Source organism: Pelecanus crispus, chromosome W (assembly GCF_030463565.1).
Source record: "Pelecanus crispus isolate bPelCri1 chromosome W, bPelCri1.pri, whole genome shotgun sequence".
NCBI lineage: Eukaryota > Metazoa > Chordata > Aves > Pelecaniformes > Pelecanidae > Pelecanus > Pelecanus crispus.
Genome location: NC_134675.1, coordinates 464,781 through 481,396, shown reverse-complemented (window position 1 = coordinate 481,396; position 16,616 = coordinate 464,781).

Below are 16,616 nucleotides of genomic sequence, written 5' to 3'. Positions count from 1 at the left end.
TCATAATCTTTTGGAACTTATCTCAACTGGTAGTATAAATTCTTGTTTACCTACCAAGATTCTTTGTGTAGTTCTTTTAACAAGGACAGTAAAGAAAATGCATTTTTTCAAGGCATATCCTCAATCTGGTATATAAAATGGCTCCACCTCCATCTGCTGCTTCAGGTTCTCTTTAAAGTGTGGAGTTAGATTATGTATTTTACCTGAATGGGTTTCTTACTAATTTTTTTAATTTATAAAGAGCTTTAAATATTGACTGGCTCTTTGGCAGTTCATTACGACATTAAATAATGTAATAATTGCCAAATATAATTCAGATTATTTGGATTCTTTACCTTCATTCTTTTTTTGTCTTAAAATATTACTGCATTCAGATGTAGGTTCATGTATTAAGTGTTTTACTAATAATTGTATGCAGTTATTTTACCTAGAGCTCATAATACATTTTCAAATGGCTTAGACATAGGGCAAATTAACTTAATTACTGTAGGTAAAAATACAATATACAATCTTTATTTTTCAATCGTATTAATGTCTGTAGTCTAGATGCACTGTATCTTTAGTATCATATTTGACAAGTTCTTTCATGTAGCAACTTAGTATATATAATGCTATATCTCAGATGATCTACATCCTTTAAAAGAACTGATATTTGAAAATAAGTTAGTATTAACACTTATAAAAGGAGAAGCTGAAAATATGGGAGGATGGGTAAATGGAGATGCAGAGAGCAAACTGTGCAATCAGGGATGCTTTTCTGAGAGGGGAACTCTGAGCTAAATACTTCCTTTCACACATATGCAACCCACATTAATGTCAAATGGCATAATTTTTCAAAATGAGGATTGTATTCATGATATATAACTGTTAACTAGTATAGCCAAGAAGTCTCTTTAGTTCTTCATACTCTTACTGTGAGGTATATTGTTGTGGTTCTTTAACCTTATACTGGTGTAGATGGCAAAAATGGGAAAGGAATTCTTTAACTCTACTAAAAAATTAGGAATCCAGAAAACTACCTGGATGTTCCATGAAAGCTGTTGATAATATGCAATGGGAATGTTTGTTTTATTACACTATAAGAAAAAAAGAACAATTGTACTGGGACAAACAATGAGTATCCTGTCCTTGGCAACCACTAAAAGCCAATACCTAGGCAAGAGGATAAGATTAAAGTACTATAAATAATACTTTTGCAAAGTATTCCCACAGGCTTCACTAAGTTGCAAATCAAGGACTTCCAGAATAAGTAGTAGTCATAGAATGGTTTGGGTTGGAAGGGACCTTTAGAGGTCATCTAGCCCCACCCCCCCCCCTGCAGTGAGCAGGAACAGCTTCAACCAGATCAGGTGGCTCAGAGCCCCATCCAACCTGACCTTGAATGTTGCCAGGGATGGGGCATCTACCACCTCTCTGGGCAACCTGTTCCAGTATTTCCCCATCCTCAGTGTAAAAAATTTCTTCCTTATGTCCAATCTAAATCTACCCTCTTTCAGTTTAAAAACATTGCTCCATGTCCTGTTGCTACAAGCCTTGGAAAAAGTCTCTCTCCCCCTTTAAGTACTGGAAGGTCGCAATAAGGTCTCCTCGCAGCCTTCTCTTCTCCAGGCTGAACAACCCCAACTCTCTCAGCCTGGCCTCGTAGGAGAGGTGCTCCAGCCCCCTGATCACCTTCGTGGCCCTCCTCTGGACTTGCTCCAGCAGGTCCATGTCCTTCTTGTGCTAAGGGCCCCAGAGCTGGACGCAGGGCTCCAGGTGAGGTCTCACCAGAGCAGAGTAGAGGGGCAGAATCACCTCCCTCGACCTGCTGGCCACGCTTCTTTTGATGCAGCCCAGGATACGGTTGGCTTTCTGGGCTGCAAGCGCACATTGCCGGCTCATGTCCAGCTTTTCATCTACCAGTAGATGGTAGGACTTGGGGGAAGTCCTTCTCCGCAGGGCTGCTCTCAGTCCACTCATCCCCCAGCCTGTGTTGATATCGGGGGTTGCCCCATCCCAGGTGCAGGACCTTGCCCTTGGCCTTGTTGAACTTCATGAGGTTCACACGGGCCCACTTCTCAAGCTTATCCAGGTCCCTCTGGATGGCATCCTGTCCCTCAGGCATGTCAACTGCACCACTCAGCTTGGTGTCGTTTGCAAACTTGCTGAGGGTGCACTCGATCCCACTATGTCATTGATGAAGATGTTAAACAGTACTGGTGCCATTACAGACCCCTGAGGGACACCACTCGTCACCAATCTCCATCCAGACATTGAGCTGTTGAGTGTAACTCTTTCGATGCAGCCATTTCCTTATCCATCTAACAGTCCATCCATAAAACCCATATCTCTCCAATTCATAGGCAAGAATGTTGTGGGGGACTGTATCAAAGGCCTTACAGAAGTCCAGGTAGATGACATCCTGTCGTGGTTTAGCCCCAGCCAGCGACTCAGCACCACGCAGCCGCTCGCTCACACCCTGATGGGATGGGGGAGAGAATCGGAGGAGTAAGAGTGAGAAACACTCCTGGGGTGAGATAAGAACAGTTTCATAATTGAAATAAAGTAAAATAGTAATGATAATAATAACAATATAATAATGATAATAATATCCAAAGCAAGTGATGCACAATGCAATTGCTCACCACCCGCCGACCGATACCCAGACAGTTCCCGAGCAGCGATCGCTGCTCCCCGGCCAACCCCCCCCCCAGTTTCTATACTGCCCATGACGCCGTATGGTATGGAATGGCCCTTGGGGCAGTTTGGATCAACTCTTCTGGCTGTGCCCCCTCCCAGTTTCTTGTGCCCCTGGCAGAGCATGGGAAGCTGAAAAGTCCTTGACTGGCATAAGCAGTACTGAGCAACAACTAAACCATCAGGGTGTTATCAGCGTTATTCTCATCCTAAATCCAAACCACAGCACTGTGCCTGCTACTAGGAAGACAATTAACTCTATCCCAGCTGAAACCAGGAAACATCCTTAGCTCTTCCCTTGTCCACTGATGCAGTCACTCCATTGTAGAAGGCCACTAGATCAGTCAGGCACAATTTGCCCTTGGTGAAGCCATGTTGGCTGTCTCTAATTGCCTCTCTGCCTTCTATATGTTTCAGCACGTCTTCCAGGAGGATCTGCTCCATGATCTTCCCAGGCACACAGGTGAGGCTGACAGGTCGATAGTTCCCAGGGTCCTCCTTTCTACCCTTTTTAAAAATGGGTGTGATGTTTCCCTTTTTCTAGTCACCAGGACGTCACCTGACTGCCATGACTTTTCAAATATCATGGAGAGTGGCTTGGCAACTACATCAGCCAATTCCCTCAGGACTCTGGGATGCATCTCATCAGGTCCCATAGACTTGTGTATGTTCAGGTTCCTCAACACATTATGGATTTTTTTACTATGGATCTAGAGAAACCTAGAAACTTTGTCCAGTTTCCCCTTCCTTCCAGCTTGACTGAATTCTTTGTGCTTTTATTAAAATGAGTTAAAACTTAAAAATACATCTTCTCTATTCCTACGCAATAGTTTTCTTTATACTGTGTTCTTTCTCAGTCATTGCTTTTCCAGCCTGAAGAATTCTAGTTTACTTGGTAGATGCTTGTTTCCATATCATGGATTGTTTTTTGTTGCTTTTATTTCAATCTTCTGGATTTTTTTTTGTCTTGTGTTGGATATTTTTTGTTGTTGTTTGTTTATTTTTTTAAGATAAGGAGTACTAGTACTGTGCACAGCATTCATGGTGCAGGTGCCCACACACAGGTTTTTATATGCTGGATAATTAGGTTCTCTGTTCCTTTCCTAACACATCTAACAAATTGTTCTGAAGATGACTGAGCATCAATCTCTGCTTTTAAGTACTGTATTTAGCTGATCTCATAACCTCAAGATCTTATGTGAGTGTGAGTCCACAGCCTTTCTGCTGACAAAATCATAGATAAAGTTTGGATAAAGCACTTCACTTTTGTGCCTAGGACTGTGACATGCAGCCCCTCACATCACTGCTTACACATGGTCCTCTATTTTTAGTCAATAACGAAAAGCTAACTGCTGTCTTGAACAATGAATCATCTCACCAAGGTAGAATAGATGTGGGAGGGAACATTGCCACCAAGGATGAGGAAAAGGCTGAGGTACTTAATGCCTTCTTTGCCTTTGACTTTAATAGCCAGACCAGTTATCCCCAGGGTGTTCAGCCCCCTGAGTGGGAAGACAGCGACGGGGAGCAGAATGGAGCCCCCATAGTCCAGGAGGAAGCAGTTAATGACCTGCTATGCCACCTGGATGCTCACAAGTCTATGGGGCCGGATGGGATCCACCCGAGAGTACTGAGGGAGCTGGCAGAGGAGCTTGCCAAGCCACCCTCCATCATCTATCAGCAGTCGTGGTTAACAGGGGAGGTCCCTGATGACTGGAGGCTTGCCAACGTGACGCCCATCTACAAGAAGGGCCGGAAGGAGGACCCGGGGAACTACAGGCCTGTCAGCCTGACCTCGGTGCCAGGGAAGATTATGGAGTGGTTCCTATTGAGTGAACTCAAGAGGCAAGTGCAGCTCAACCAGGGGATGAGGCCCAGCCAGCATGGGTTCATGAAAGGCAGGTCCTGCTTGACCAACCTGATCTCCTTCTATGACCTGGTGACCTGCCAGGTGGATGAGGGAAAGGCTGTGGATGTCATCTACCTGGACTTCAGCAAAGCCTTTGACACAGTCTCCCATAATATTCTCCTTGGGAAGCTGGCAGCTCATGGCTTGGATGGGTGTAGTCTTCGCTGGGTAAAAAACTGGTTGGGTGGCCGAGCCCAGAGAGTTGTGGTGAATGGAGTTAAGTCCAGTTGGCAGCCAGTCACAAGCGGTGTTCCCCAGGGCTCAGTTTTGGGGCCAGTCTTGTTATTAAACAAGTTATCTTTATCAACATTATCTTGTTGTCTTTATCAGTGATCTAGATGAGGGGATTGAGTGCACCCTCAGTAAGTTTGCAGATGACACCAAACTGGGTGGGAGTGTCGATCTGCTGGAGGGTAGGATGGCCCTGCAGAGCGATCTGGACAGGCTGGACCGATGGGCCGAGGCCAACTGTATGAGGTTCAACAAGGCCAAGTGCCAGGTCCTGCACTTGGGTCACAACAACCCCATGCAACGCTACAGGCTTGGGGAAGAGTGGCTGGAAAGCTGCCTGGCCGAAAAGGACCTGGGGGTGTTGGTCGACAGCCGGCTGAACATGAGCCAGCAGTGTGCCCAGGTGGCCAAGAAGGCCAACAGCATCCTGGCTTGTGTCAGGAATAGTGTGGCCAGCAGGAGCAGGGCAGTGATTGTCCCCCTGTACTCGGCACTGGTGAGGCCACCCCTGGAATACTGTGTCCAGTTTTGGGCCCCTTGCTACAAGAAAGACCTTGAGGTGCTGGGGCATGTCCAGAGAAGGGCAACGAAGCTGGTGAAGGGTCTGGAGCACAGGGCTGATGGGGAGCAGCTGAGGGAACTGGGGTTGTTTAGCCTGGACAAGAGGAGGCTGAGGGGAGACCTTATCGCTCTCTACAACTGCCTGAAAGGAGGTTGTAGTGAGGTGGGTGTTGGTCTCTTCTCCCAAGTAGTTAGCGATAGGACAAGAGGAAATGGGCTGAAGTTGTGCCAGAGGAGGTTTAGGTTGGATATTAGGAAAAATTTCTTCACGGAAAGAGTAGTCAAGCATTGGAACAGGCTGCCCAGAGAGGTGGTGGAGTCCCCATCCCTGGAAGTGTTCAAAAAACGGGCAGAGGTGGCACTTTGGGACATGGTTTAGTGGGCATGGGGGTGTTGGGTTGATGGTTGGACTGATGATCTTAGAGGTCCTTTCCAACCTTAATGATTCCTAGTTTTTACGTTCATTATAAAATAATCCAGCCACCAAGCCAGGTGAAATTAATTATTCCTCTCCCCTTAATTGGTTTAGTGATGGACTTGGCAGTGTAGGTTAATGGTTGGACTGGATGATCTTAAAGGTCTTTTCCAACCTAAATGATTCTAAGATTCTATAATAGGAACTGTTTGGGGTCCCAGAAAGAGAATAGTGGTGCTGATTCTGCCATGAAGAATATGTAAAGATCTTCTGAAAAGCAGCAGTCCAGGTACAGTCTGGCCCCAGACAGCAATTTAGTGGATCTGTATTCTGGTCCAGTAATCAGCATGATCCCAACTGGCTAATAATCTACATCAGGCAAAAGAAGGGTCTGTAAAACTGAAGTATCATTGAAGAAGATAAAGGTTTGAAGTAGTTTCTCCAGACTCTTTGACTTTAGATGAAGCCTATTGTTTTTAGGAGCCTGTCACTGAAACTGTAAAATCCTGTGAGAGGAGGTACTGGAGAGGGTAAGCTACACTTTGTTAATAAAGTGCCTAGTGGTCATCAAATGCCTTGAAGGATTTTATCCTATGTGGCTGGAAAGATGCTTGGTTATGAAGCCTCTTCAAACAGCATGAAGCTATTCTCCTGGGTGTCAAATAACTTGTATGCATTCCAGCCTTCAGTATAGTCACTCCGTAGTGGTTACTGAATATTTTAGAGGGGATTTTACTAAAGATTTCTGAGTATGCCTTCTGCAAGTATATTCATATTTCTATAGAGATGATGGTTTCTTCACTTCTGAGATAGCACTTCTCAGCTACAGTGGGGCCGGCGCTTTGGGCATGCGCGCGCCGCTTCTCCGCCCGGGGGGAGGATGCGACGCGCTTGCGCAGGAGCCGCGGCGCCCGGCGGTAGCTGGGCACATGCGCGGGGCCGTGGGTGGTGAAGCTGTGTGGAAGGAGGCAGTTGTATCGTAACGGGAAGGGTGGTGCACCGTGGTAGTGCTCGTTTCCTCCGTTGTGTCTCGGCGGCTGAGGCGGCCGGGGCCGGACTCGCTGAGGGCCGGGGCGGCGGCGTGATGATGGCGTACTTCGTGGAGAACTTCTGGGTAGGGAAGTGCCGCGGGCCGGTTCCTCCGTGTCGCGGGTGGGACGGGCAGGGCGGGGCCACGGTACGGTACGGTGCAGCGCGGTGCAGCGCAGTGCAGCGCAGCGCAGCCGGCGTACTCTCCGCGGGAGCAACCTCGACTCTTATGGCACCCTGGGGAGTGTGGCGGAGGAATGGTGGCCGCCGTCCCCTCCGCGGCATTCTGTGCCTCCTGCGGCGGCCTCCTGCGCCTGCCGCGGCTTGCCTCCCCTCTGCCGGGCTGGGCCGTGGGGGAAGTGCCCTGCCCCTGCCTCGCGCAGTGCTTGGTGGTCTGTTAGGGAGAAACGATGGGGGAAGAGGGTTTGCTGGGCCAAGGGATGCGCAGATACGAGCGGGAGACCCTTTGCTAGGGGGGGTCTTACTCTTACAGCCACTGTAGTGTGTAGATGGGGCTTCTACTGTGGTCTGATCTCTCTTTGTTAAGCCTCCCATACAATGCAGTTATTTGGGGGAATGGCACTAACTGTAACGGCTTACAGTTGTATCATGCAAAAGCAAAACTGTGGCTCAGAACTTTGTGCTTTTGTACCGACAACTCATTTCTGTCTGCATGATAGAAGGTACAGCCTGAACAGCAGCAAGCTAGAGAAACAACAGACTTTCTAGTCTCTTTTAGAAATGTAATTTGTCAGTCATCTCTGTGCAGATATTTATATTTTTCAATTGTGTAGTTATACATGGAGAAAAACTTAAAATCTGGATTTGGATTATTGAGTCTTGCATGAAATGAAACTTGTTTTCATTGTGACTGTAGCTGGTCTAAAGCATTAAAGTAAGTGTTCTTGTAAGTTATTTCTATTATAAATAGCTAGGTTTTGTCACTTTGAGTACACCCACACTGGTACAGTAGAATAAAAAGTATTCATTATCATTGCCCTACTGTTTTCTTAGCACTACTTAGGAAGTGTTGTTGTCATGAATGCAGGTTTGTGAATCCTGCTGATTATGTCAATTTGTTCTGAATGAGTGACTTTACACAGTTTGATTCAGTAGCAGTTTAGAATTTACTTGCAGCAAATCGCAGGATTTGACTGTAACATTTTAATAGCACTCAGGCATCAGGGATTAACAGAGTGATTAGACAAAATTGATCAAAACAGTGACTTAGTTACAGTTTCCAAGATGGCAAGGTTCACTCTATTACTACGTGGAAGCGCATAAAGGAAAATTCAGTTACACTGAGTTGGAATGATTCACAGAGAGATAGTGTATGCAGGGGATAAGGAGGACCCTCCCGTTGAGTCACGAGGTTCAGAACAGACCCCCTTGCTTTCTAAACTTCTTCTCAGGGAGGAGTCTGGGTGCGGCTGGGTCCAATCTTAGTCTCAGACTTGGTCAACAGTTTATAGGAATAAGGATAATGCAGCAGTATAAGACTCGGTTTGAAATTAAATGGTACATCTGCAGACTACTTAAACTGATTCACACCTGCATACACACAGACATGAATACATATATATCTGGTATACCTGTTAAAAATTCCCCTCGAGTTCAGTGAAATACATCAAATGTCTTGGCATTTCTCAGCGGGCGAGGGTTGAGCCTCGAGGAGTGAAGGGTTTCAGCCCAGGCTCCACTGTCGGTCTTCGGCAATGGATCTCTGGTTGTAGCAAACTTTCAGAGTTTGCTGGCTCTGAGAGGCGCCCTGCTCAGAGGGAGGTGCTGGTGCAGCCCGCACCAGTCCAGGAGAGCTCCAAGGGCCTCACTTAGGACTGCTGTTTATAGGATTGTGAGGTGATTGGCTTTAGTCATTGTAAATCTCCATCCGAGCCACAATCCGGGTCAATAATTACTGCTCTGTTTCAAAGCTGTCAGGGGTAACGTGATTGTTCTCACTCCCTGCTTCAACCATGTAAGAGTTTCTGGTACAATTAAGGCGCACCTAACTGACCAACTCGCTACACAAGGTCACGGTCTGGCAGGAATCCCTGAGGTTGGAAAGCAGTTGTGAAGAGAGAAAAGGTGGGGGGGGGGTGCACCACCACAGTTGCATAAGCTTTGACATAAGTTTAATTTTTAAACTGACTGGTGCAGGCAATACTCTTGTTAATTATGAGTCTATTAAACTGTTTCAGGTCAACCAAAATAAGTCACTTCTAAGCCAGTCAGTATATATTTGTTAATTGTTTTAAATTAACCTGATTCAGCTGTTGGAAGTTCTGTGTATAACTGAAACTGGTTTCTGTGTAATGCTGTGCATGGTAAGTCTGGAAGTTCTGGGATATAAAAACGTGTGTTTAAATTGGTTTTGACAAATTATTTTTATTTTATCTTTTTAATTGCTGGTGTTACCTGTAGATTTTTGAGAATGGCTGCGAGGAAGATTCCTTTCTTTTCAAGTTCTTTTGACACATGCTGGCTGTGTCCAGGGTTAACTATCTTAGCTTTGTGAAGAGGCTTGCTCTAATAAGCATAAGAAATATTCTCATATGCACTTATGTGATATGAGTGATAATGAGACTTGTCATGCTTCCACCTGGAGTTCCATTCACATGTTTATGCACTGCTACTCTTCTGCTTGGCATACAGTTGGATGCTCAGTTTCAAGAGAGCTGTTGTGCAATATTTGCTCAGTCTCCTCCCTTTGTGTGTGCATTTAGCATGAGTTGACAACTTTTAATCTCTTTGTTCAAAAAAAAAATTTTTAATTATCTAGATATAGATAAAAATATCTGTTCTCCTTCATATGCATAGAGCTTCTCTGGAGCTGATCTTTATTTAATTTATTGAAGCTGGAAGAAGAAAATTGAAATTGCCAGGTTGCTTTTGTGTTCAAACTCCTCAAAATTTTCAGAACTGAAGAAGATATGTTGCCAGTGTAAACATCAGGTGACTACTTTTTTTGGTTTTTGATGCTCTCAATTTTACATAGCTCTTTCAGACACTTCGTAATTGAAAATTGCTGTTAGCTAGCTTTCAAAAATATAACACCATGATATTAATCAGAGGAATATTTTCATGTATACAGGGTCCATTAAATAATTGTCTAGGTGGAAAGTATGAAACACATGTTACTTATTTGAAACTGCAGCAACAGTTTAAACAAAATGACAGTGATGTTTATTAGAGCATCTAAAAATGAGTTTAAATTTACCTGGAGTTAGGTGAATGAAAAGAAGTCGGCAATACAAATGGACAAACCATGATGACTAGTATATGTCTTTCTAAGCTTGTGTGTAAAGAAAAGATTGGTTTTGGTTAATATTTGGAACTTTCATTTTAGAATTACAGGAATGTATACCCAGTTTCTATTGTTCTGTTGCACTAAAATTTGTAAATCAATTATTGAATAGGGTATCTTTAAAGCAGCATAAATCAAGTCTTGTAGTTGTTGAAAAGTTGTACCTAGTTTCAGCAAATACTTTATTTCACCTATATGAGGGAGTTGCCCCCCCCCCCCCCCCCCCCCCCCCCCCCCCCCCCCCCCCCCCCCCCCCCACCCCCCCCCCCCCCCCCCCCCCCCCCCCCCCCCCATTAATGGATTGTCTATAGTTATTATTTGGCATATTGGTGTAACTCTGGAACAACTCTGGAATTTTCTTGACACAGACAAAATTTTTTCTACCAAAAGGACTTCTATGCCATTATGACTTATCTGTATTAGGATTCTTGCATGCATAACCTGTTGGCCAGGGGTGTATTTTTTTTAATTCTCCTATCTGACAGAATAGTATGGGTAGTACTTTTAAGTGTAAAACTAGCTGTAGGACAACTTCTCTGGAGCTGACCAAAACAAGAGGCAAAGGACAGATGACAGATGAGGCAGATGACACTAAACTGAGTGGTGCGGTTGACACACCAGGAGGACGAGATGTCATCCAGAGGGACCTGGACAAGCTGGAGAGGGTGGGCCTCTGTGAACCTCATGAGGTTCAAGAAGGCCAAGTGCAAGGTCCTGCACCTAGGACGGGGCAACCCCCGATATCAACACAGGCTGGGGGATGAAGGGATTGAGAGCAGCCCTGCGGAGAAGGGCTTGGGGCACTGGTGGATGAAAAGCTGGACATGAGCCGGCAATGTGCGCTTGCAGCCCAGAAAGCCAACCGTATCCTGGGCTGCATCAAAAGAAGCGTGGCCAGCAGGTTGAGGGAGGTGATTCTGCCCCCTCTGCTCTGCTCTGGTGAGACCTCACCTGGAGCCCTGCATCCAGCTCTGGGGCCCTCAGCACAAGGAGGACATGGACCTGCTGGAGCAGGTCCAGAAGAGGGCCACCAAAATGATCCGAGGGCTGGAGCACCTCTCCTACGAGGCCAGCAGGCTGAGAGAGTTGGGGTTGTTCAGCCTGGAGAAGAGAAGGCTGCGAGGAGACCTTATTGCGGCCTTCCAGTACTTAAAGGGGCCCTACAGGAAGGATGGGGAGAATCTTTTTAGCAAGGCCTGTTGTGACAGGACAAGGAACAACGGATTTAAACTAAAGAAGAATAGATTTAGACTGGATATAAGAAAGAAATTTTTTACACTGAGGGTGGTGAGGCACTGGCACAGGTTGCCCAGAGAGGTGGTGGAGGCCCCATCCCTGGCAACATTCCAGGTCAGGTTGGATGGGGCTCTGAGCACCCTGCTCTGGTTAAAGCTGTCCCTGCTCACTGCAGGGGGGTTGGGCTGGATGACCTCTGAAGGTCCCTTCCAACCCAAAGCATTCTATGATTCTATGATACAAATTTTTCAATTCTCACCCCAAAAATTGAAGCAAGTGACTCCATTTCCTACATTCATTCTTTTCTAGGCTTTTCCTATTTAGTGTTTATCTAACAAGAGGGGTGGGGTTTTTTCGTCATATTTCATTGATACATCATGTCTGCCATAGGCAGTTGTAAGGTTTAACTAGGGTTTGGAAACTTAATTTGGAGATTATCCAGTTTTCATTTTATGACAATCTGAAGTAAATTGGGGACCTAAACTTTTTATGGTTAAAAAGAAATCCTGTAGTAAAATTGGAGTACCACTTCCAAATGTTGCAGTTTGAATATTTGTCTGCCTGTTTCCTGGAGAATAAGTTGTGGGATTAGTAGGCTATTTTAAAAAGATGATTAAGCAGGTTATGACTTAATTTATAATCAGAAGTATAGTTTTTCTCAGTCTGTTGCATTTCTTCAGTGCAATGTGGTGATATGGTCATGTTGAAAGGGTTGAATAGGGGTGAAGGATGATTGTGTATGCTTAACCACTGCTAATGCACATTATAAAAGCATAGGTTGAAACGATGGTAATTCACTTATTGTCAAATGTTCCTTTACTTGCTGAACTTGGGGGGGGGGGGGGGGGGGGGATCAAACTTTGTCTGAACTTCTTTCATCAAGATTCTGAAGTTTGACCAAAATCAAAATGTGTTTGAGAACTGCATGTGCCTTTTATTGTCTCATCTGCTCTGTTTTTCTGTGAAAACAGTACTTGCAGCTGTCCTATTCTTGTTTCTCATGCTAGCTTGACAAGTAGTATGTATCTGACCAGTCACAGGAACTTTAGAATCACCTTAATAGTTGAGAAACACTTGTTTACATTGAGTAAAAAGAGGGTGCTATAATAGAGAGTATTAGCTTTTTACACTAATCGATGTTAATGTTGAATGGTTTTGGTCCAAAGTAGACAGAGCTTCCACCTATACAATTTGATTAGAAACTGTCGTGGTTTAGCCCCAGCCAGCAACTAAGCACCACGCAGCTGCTCACTCACTCCCCCTACCCCGATGGGATGGGGGAGAGAATCGGAGGAGTAAGAGTGAGAAACACTCCTGGGGTGAGATAAGAACAGTTTAATAACTGAAATAAAGTAAAATAGTAATGATAATAATAACAGTATAATAATGATAATAATAATCATATACAAAGCAAGTGATGCACAATGAGGATGCATTCAAAAAACAATGCGTTCAAAAAACGGGTAGACGTGGCACTCTGGGACATGGTTCAGTCTAGTCTACCCTTGATTGGTTTAGTGTGGACTTGGTAGTGTAGGTTAATGGTTGGACTGGATGATCTTAAAGGGCTTTTCCAACCTAAAGGATTCTATGATTCTATGAATGCAATTGCTCACCACCTGCTGACCAATACCCAGCCCGTCCCCGAGCAGCGATCGCTGCTCCCCGGCCAACCCCCCCAGTTTCTATACTGCCCATGATGCCATATGGTATGGAATAGCCCTTGGGGCAGTTTGGATCAACTGTTCTGGCTGTGCCCCCTCCCAGCTTCTTGTGCACCTGGCAGAGCATGGGAAGCTGAAAAGTCCTTGACTGGCATGAGCAGTACTTAGCAACAACTAAACCATCAGTGTGTTATCAGCATTCTTCTCATCCTAAATCCAAACCACAGCACTATGCCTGCTACTAGGAAGAAAATTAACTCTATCCCAGCCGAAACCAGGACAATGCAACACAAACTTATTTTTAAAATTTTTCAAAGTCTGTTAAGTAGTTTAGTAAAAGAGTTCCTGTTATGTACAAGTCATGGAAATGCTAAATTTTGACTTCACAATTGCTGACAGGGTTACTTTCATTTCCGTGAGAAAATCATTGCAGTTAGTTCTCGATGAAGGGATATGGAAGGACTGTCTGTCCTCTTTTTCCATGACTTAATTTATTTTGTTTGCAAAGTTGGTCAGTAATGCCTCATTGTAGGCTTATTTAAGTGAAGTGTTTACTTGTATTTGAAGTCATTTCCTCTTATGGCTTGCTGTCAAGAGACATCTATACTATATCCACAGAAGAGCTCTTTTATGGCAGTGTAAAATGGGAAACCTCAACAAGAACACTAGCTTCTGAAGAGAGTTTTGTTAGCTCTAGGGAAAAAGGAGAAAACTGCTAATGAACTTCAAAGTAAATTGAGCCTATATGGAGAGGGGACTGCTTACATTTTGCGTTCTCATACACATTTTTACAGTTGTTTTCTGTTGAGTAATGATGGGATCATCCTCAACAGATGGTGTTTTACCCCTGAAATGACATTTAGAATGATCTTTCAAACTGATGTGGAAGTCTGTTGCATATAACCTGATATTATAAATTATAAAAGAGATTCCTCTTTCTCCAAGATCCAAATTCTAGAAGAATCTGCATCCGACTTCACTGTTTGTCTGTCATAGCAGTGGATGGTAATTGCCTCTGAATGGGAGTGGAAGGTCTCATCTCTGCTATCTGCTGCGTTTATTGTTACGAAAATTTCACAAATGGCTTGTGCCAGCCAAGGAGAGAAGCTAGGACGCAAAGTATAGAATTACAAGAGTAATTCTTTATTCATGCGCATGAGGTGTCCCATTCAAATTGGGGCACCCCGAATGCTGTTTTACACATGGTTCTTATACCTTTCAGGCATTCAGGTACCACATGATTTGACTAATCGCTACTTAACACGCACTACTGTTTTGCAAAGCAACTATAATTCTACGGTGTCATCATCCATCTGCTTTTTTCTTGATCTAGATGTCCCTGGAGTCGGTCTTGCTGCAGTTCCTTATCTCTGATGCCAGAGAAGGGGAGGGTTTCAGAGAGGTGTCGAGGGGCTGGGACGCTGGCATGATCTGGGTAGTCCAGGGGTACCCTTTATTCTTCAGGGTGGGGACTGTCGTCTTCCTCCTTGCAGTGAGCTGGGGTGCTTTAGTCATGCTTACTTAACCATGACTGTGCAGTATACAATGTAAACTCTCTCTATATCTTAAGAAAGTTCATACAATTTCATACTATAAAGACTAGTTGGTACAATAGTTAGGGAATGAGATTTTTCCTAATGTTATTTATTTTTAAGCAGGCTGTGCTGGGCTTTTTGTTGTTCTAGCTATTACTGTTGCCATTGGGAAGGAGCAGGTAAAAACACATAATGAAGAAAAATTGGCTAGATATACAATTTCCATGTACAGAATTTTATACAATGTGTATGGAGAGGGGTAGTGTTGAGGAAAAACAACCAAAACACAAATAAACAGTGTAGATGGCTGATGTGCACATGGATGATACATACTTGTTTTTTGTAAATTGAACTACCTTTTTTCCTCTTAGCTGCAGCATACATCTCTGTCTTTATCCTAAATAGAGAGCCGTAACTCTGCTTTTTTTTGTTTAAACCTTAATATATTTTTCACATAGCCTTTTAGCCTCTGATAACTATTGATAATGTATAAAAGGTGTGGCTTTCAGGGGACTTTTTTAATTGAGGAAAGTATCTGTTGTTTCTCTCTTGTGCTTTCTGCTATTCAATGTGAAGTCAAGAACAAGAGTAGGACTCATTTGAAAACTTAATTTAAGTAGAAAAGCTAGTTTGCAGTAATCTTCAGTTACAGTTAGGGAACAAGATGATGATGGGAATTGTTTTTTCTGGCTCATTCCATTCTGTAAAGGATTGCAAAGTTACATTTCTGATAGATTATCAGCCCTCAGGAAGGCTGCAGCCAGAGGCTGGGTCATGGCTATGCTACCCTTCCTGTATTTCTAAACTGGCAGGAAATTTATGGAGCTCCAGTATAGAAAAAAATAAAAGCTACCCCATTATGAAAAGTCACTTTTAAAAATTCAGAAGCAGTCTGTGTTCAGTACATTTTGATCGATGTGTTGGTTTAGGTAGAAGAAATACCTTAAAGCAAGGGAAAGAACATTTCATAAAGGAGAATTTTTAGTTTTTCTGGAAGAATGCTTAACACTTATTTGTAAAAGTTTATCTCCAAATTTGGGCACAATAACAACTTTGGAGTAAATAAGAGGGTTGTTTTTTTGTGTTCTAATTGGAAAATATGAGTAAGGTCTTAATTACAGAGTTATTCTGGTGGTTTTGTAATGCAGTGGCATTCAGGGTTTATATTGAGTAAATACAGAAAGTTAATAAGGTACCTATTAGTGCACCAGTAGTCAAAATTAGTCTGAGCTTCAGGCTGGTTAGACAGGAGTGAAAGGGGAGTGAAATTGTTTACTTTTTGCATTTTCAGATATCTTATTTTTAATAAAAGTGGATCTGGCTTCCTCAAACCTAATTTGCTAGTTATTAGTTCTTAATTGCATTCCCTATGCACAAAGTGTTTAAAAATGTGTTTGTATAGCATCATATTTGTTATCATTAACTACTCCAAACACTTTATTGAACTGTTGCAATTACACTGGTACTTGGAATAGTAAGACTACACTTAAAAAAAAAAAATTACATTTCCTACTAGTTGGTGTTCTTATCCTTCTTTTATTTTACAAACATATAAAATCCTTGCTCTGTAGATAGTCCTTCTAAAGCTTGCTGTATTTTGGTGTATTCAATTTAGTTCTGCTTGTACTTTTTACAGGCCTTTCTGTAATTGCACTTACGCTAAACTGATCTGCATTTTGATGAACTTTTCCAGGTTACAACTTACCGCAGTCTTAGGAACAATCATTTTATAGGTGTCTTCTCTCCTCCTTTTCTCCAGAAGCAAATAATCCTAGTGCAGTTAACACTCCACAGAAGTGGGCCTGCTACTGTGGCTGCTGCGAGGTTCCTCCATCCATTTGTGGCTGCTTCCACTTAAGCTGGCAGATCCCTGCCTGCTGCCTCCTCCTTGCTCCCATCTCTTTTGCTGAGCAATGCAGCTGTTCGTTTCCTCATAGTGATCTGGATCGCTGATCTTTATTTGCTAGCTTTATTTTTCAGTGGTGAGATATGCCTTACTGATTGGAAAATGTTTTAAGTTTTAAAACTAAACTTAAGAATAGACAAAGGGAAGTTA